Below are 5,295 nucleotides of genomic sequence, written 5' to 3'. Positions count from 1 at the left end.
TGATGAGCACAATGCACCGTGATAGTGAAATCAGTGATCGAGACGATAGAAAGCCGGACATTATTTTATATTACAATGCCACAAAAGGGGCAGTTGATACTCTAGATCAACTCATAGGCACTTACACCTGTAAACGCAAAACAAATCGGTGGCCAATGGTTGTTTTTTACAATATTCTTGATGTGTCGGCATACAATGCATTTGTGTTATGGCATGAAATATACCCAAATTGGAATAAAAATAAACTGCATAAAAGAAATTTTTTATAGAGGAGTTGGAAAAATCACTGGTTAGCCCATATATTGAAGAAAGAAAAGTAACACCCAGAGATGATGGAGCGGAAGCCATTGTCCACAGGATCCAACAGCGTGCTAAAGAAAGTAAACCAACGGCTTCCTCCGGCACTGCTACGATACCCACGGCCTCCACCAGCAATGCAACCAGCCTAAAACGGAAACAATGCGCCTTCTGTCCAACATCAAGTAATCACAAAACAAATGTGATATATTGCAGTTGTGCAAAGTACTTATGCAAAAGACATGTAAATTATACGTGTGACGAATGCAAACAGTAAATTTAGAACCGTGAACCTTATTTACCATTTTATATAGAAAAAAAATGAACTTTTTATTGATTTATTTTTATTCATTTTTTTAAAAAAATATATTTACATACCGTTTGATGTTATTAGTTATAGTTTAGTTATATTAAAAAAAATTTTTTTACGTGCAAATGTGCAATATGCATGAATATTGCAATAAGGCCATGTAATATTTTTTGATACAAAAAAAAAAAAAAAAAAATTAAGTTTATGAACAAACATGTTCACATACAGTATAATAATGACAGCGGCACACATTCCCGGGAACAGCGGCGGCAGCGAGCAAAGCCGGTGCAAGGATGAGTGGAAGAGTTGGCGACTTGAGTCCCAAGCAGGAAGAGGCCTTAGGCACGTTCTGTGAGAGTGTGAAAGACATTCTGCCCCAGCTCCCTTCCTACTGCCATGATGACTACTTTCTGCTGCGCTGGCTTCGGGCCCGATGCTTTAACCTGCATAAATCAGAGAGTATGCTTTGGAAGCATGTGGAGTTTAGAAAGCACATAGATTCTGACAACGTGCTGTAGAAGTGGCAGCCTCCAGAAGCAGTCCAGAAGTATTTGTCAGGAGGACTGTGTGATTTTGACATGGAAGGCTGCCCTATCTGGTACGATGTTGTTGGGCCTTTGGATCCAAAGGGTTTGCTCTTCTCTGCTTCCAGGCAAGACCTTTTAAAGACCAAAATGAGAGACTGTGAGAGAATGCACCTGGAATGTCGTAGGCAGAGTGAGAAGCTGGGCAAAAGGGTTGAAGAAGTTGTGATGATCTATGATGTGGAAGGATTGGGATTAAAGCATGTGTGGAAACCAGCTGTAGATTAATATTGTGAGGTCTTGCAGATGTTTGAAGATAATTATCCCGAGGCTTTAAAAAGACTCTTTGTGATTAAAGCTCCTAAACTTTTCCCAGTGGCATATAACCTTGTTAAACATTTCTTGGGTGAAGACACCAGGTGGAAGATCATTGTGGTAGAAGACAACTGGAAAGAAGTTCTTCAGAAATACATTCCAGCAAATGAAATCCCCAAATACTATGGAGGAACCCTAGAAGACCCAGATGGTGATCCAAAATGTAAATCCAAGATAAATTATGGCGGAGACATCCCTAAATCCTACTATTTGCGGGACCAAGTTAAACAGAATTACGAGCAAATATCAACAGGGGTTCCAGTCAGCAAACGGAGTACGAGATCCTGTTCCCAGGCTGTGTACTCAGGTGGCAGTTCCAATCAGATGGTGGTGACATTGGATTTGGAATTTTCAGGAAGACAAAGGCGGGAGAGCGACAGAAAGCCGGGGAAATGATTGAGGTGGTGCCAAGTGAAAGATACAATTCCCACATGGTACCAGAAAATGGAACTTTGACATGCTCTGACCCTGGCACATATGTACTTCGCTTTTATAATACATACAGCTACATACACGCCAAGAAGGTCAGTTACACTGTAGAAGTCCTGCTACCAGACAAAAGCTCCGAAGAGAAGATTCAGAAACTAGAGGAAAAGTTGGAGACCAGTCTCAGCCTCTAAAAATATAATCCTCTCTATAAAGCCCAGAAGATCCCCAAATACAGCTGTGAAGTAGCACAGTATGTATTGTAAAAGCCCGCTAAGGTTCTGAAGATGCAATATGACATTTGTCCACTATGAAATCGGTTGGGAGTCTTTCATGTGCCTCATTGCATTTCAGATATGAACGTGAGAAGATGCCAGAATTACCTGTAGATAATGGAGTAAAAAATGTAATCATGCTTGAAATGAATACTAAAATGGATAGAGATACTTGAAGCACAGTTCGTTTTATTATTCTTAGAGTCCATACTTCATGATGATTATGGATAATTTGCATACCTCAGTAAATACCGGGATAAAGATTAGAATTATGAATTTTAATTAGATTTTATTTCATAATGAAGTGACAGATATTGCATTGGTTCGGTAATAACTTTAGCACTGTAATGGTTGTATTAGCCAATACCAAGTTCATGAATCAATACAGTATAATAATGCAAACAGATGTTCAAATAAAACACTTAAATTAGCTAAAAATGAAGACGTTAACAGGTCTGGTCAAAAATGACCGGAACATTATAAGTGTATAGTAGACCCGAACAGAATAGCAGGGTTAAAGGAGTTGTCCAGGCCTAAATACTAAGCTATGCACAGGATAGGGTATCAATAGTACATTTGTGGGAGTTCAATACCGGGCACAAATGTGTTTTTTGATTTGTCAGTGACCAGATGTATACACTTTGACTGGAGCTGCTGAACGCACCTCCATTTAAAGTGTTGCAACCACTGCTGGCTGCTGGATGCTACTGCAGAGCTCCTTCTATTAAAAAATTAGGAGCTGTAAGTTATAATTCAGTACTAGGCCCCAGTCAGCAGTACAAGTGCTCAGCAACTGCATTCCGATTGAGCTGTTAGAACCCTCCTGTTTGCTTTTTTTCCATCTTGTGTTTTGCGGTCACATGACCATCTGCCTTTATATTCCAGCTCCGCCCTTTTGGCTGGGCTGGACTTCAGTGTTTGACTGTCTCTCTAGCCAGGTGCTTTGGTGCCTTTCTCTGTCAGTTCGCTTGGTCCTTCTGGGACCTCTAGTACCTTTTGTCAGTTTGTCTTTTTGTGTTTTGCAACAACTTCTCTGTTTAGGAGGTGTCCCATTTTTGTCCCAGTCCTTAGTTCTTTTAGGGACCCCTCCCCTTATGCTATAGGTCATCGTTCAGACTAGCCGAGGACAAAGGCGGTTCTGTTCGCTAGGAACATGCAGCCTGCTACATCGTAGGGATTCAGCTTAGGCATGGAGTCATGGGGACTCGGTCTTGCAGCATGGGTGCTGTGAGGCACCAGACCGCCCGCCCTGCTGGTGAATTGTCACTGCGGCGGTGGTTGACGCACAGCTCTGCTCCCGTTCAGGCAGGAAATGTTAGGACCCACTGCAAGGTTTGCCATGACGTGGCAGTGGGCTTCATACAGTCTGATCAGAATGTTAAACTAAGAACCTCATGTTCAGTTTTATATATTTTTGCCGTGAGGCATTAGATCAACGTATGTTTTTGCAGGTGCGGTCCATTCTCTTTTTCAGCTGGACAACCATCTTTAATTACTACTAATTCTCCATGACCATCTTTTTCTTAGCTGAAAGAGGAAACTCATGCATTCTGAAGAAAATAGAACACTAGGAACTTTACCCATGTGTTCTCTACAGGATTTCTATTTTTTTTTTTCAGGAATGTGCAGAAACATCCTGCAGACTAAAATACAGTAAGGAAGACCTTATCTCCAGTTAGTTTAAAGGGAATCTGTCAGTTGGATCTACCCTACTAAGCCGTCTATATGAACATGCAGGTCATAGAATAAATTAATATCTTAATATCTGCGATCTGATTGTTCCAGAGAAATTTTTCTTTTTTCTTATATGTAAATAATCTGTTAATATCTATGGGCTGAACACAGTTATCTATGAGCATATTCAGCTAGAGCTTATTTTAAATGAAACGGGGAATCGCCAGTGTGAACAAGTAATGAGTGACACTTTGCTCTAATAATCACACACAGCTGTGCAGAAAGATTAGAGCTTACACATTACGACAGAAGTGAAGTGTGACTCATTACAAAAGCATTAGCAACTACAATCCTCTCACAGTACTTAAGCTTCCATTTCACAGGCAACCAGGATGGGGAAAGGCAGTACATTAGAGCTGATTGCACTGTGAGGAGACAACTGCAAACATGTTTGCTGTGTTTGTAATTAGACAAGTTTAAACTCTGATGTACTGAATTAGTAATAACTACTTGACTGATGTTAGTCTCATCTCTAAGACCCCAGACAGGCACCAAAATAAAAGTTATTCTAGTAAACACCTAACAACTACAGTAGGATCAGAGATATGTTTGATCCTGGCCATATGGATGCTGTTGTCAATTCTGACTGCAGAATCTATGCTTTTTAGATAAAGGTTAGGAGCTCCACCTATCACCTACAAGACCCCTGCAATGTGATCATTGGGTGATAATAGGTTGCTTTGGCAGCTGGAGGCCTAACAAATATTGACTATTCTGCTATATATCTGACCTCTTTAAACCCTACAGTAGGGTTCTCTAAGATGCCTGTTAGTATATCATTGATGAACATAATATTGACATATTGCAGTATGTCCCATAATTGGTCAAGTCCCATGATTGGATCAAAAAGTTGTAAAAAAAAATTAAAATAATTCTTCTTGAAAACTAAAAGAAATTGATAGATGTGTCCAGCAAAATAAAAATTATCTTGCTAGATCTGTACTTACAGTTTACAGACTCCATCAATTGGCTGATTCTGGTCACTTTCATAAAAATAATGTACAGTGAATATTCCTCCAATGATCATATCTCCATCCTGGAAATAATTTGTATTTAACAGAGGATAGTCTTTTCTAATAAAACAGTTTGGTCCTGAGCTTAGTTTTTGGCACTGTGTTAGTATAAGGACCTTAAAAATAATAACTATTACTAATAACGACTTCTCCGCCATCTCTGCAGGTTGGTGGCTCATCCATGTAATATTCCTTGGAATATAATCTAATCATAACAGATCCATCTGTCCTGCAGCTTTCTGAATGTTGTATACATTAGTAGGTTACTGAATGAGCCATCTTATATAGTGTGGATGGTGTCTGTGAGAGATTGTGAGGGAATATTATTAGTACAATATTAA

The 5,295-nt window shown here is 39.6% G+C and overlaps 1 pseudogene; it reads left to right on the top strand.

Annotated features, from left to right (window-relative positions):
• The first annotated feature begins 887 nt into the window (after positions 1-887).
• LOC141164303 (SEC14-like protein 2 pseudogene) lies at positions 888-2,534 on the top strand (annotated as a pseudogene).
• Positions 2,535-5,295: the final 2,761 nt, after the last annotated feature.

This window comes from Phyllobates terribilis, unplaced genomic scaffold (assembly GCF_046119375.1).
Source record: "Phyllobates terribilis strain yellow unplaced genomic scaffold, ASM4611937v1 Scaffold_1__5_contigs__length_1240528914, whole genome shotgun sequence".
NCBI lineage: Eukaryota > Metazoa > Chordata > Amphibia > Anura > Dendrobatidae > Phyllobates > Phyllobates terribilis.
Note: the sequence above shows the minus strand (reverse complement) of the source record. Positions and strands in the feature narration are given on the sequence as shown.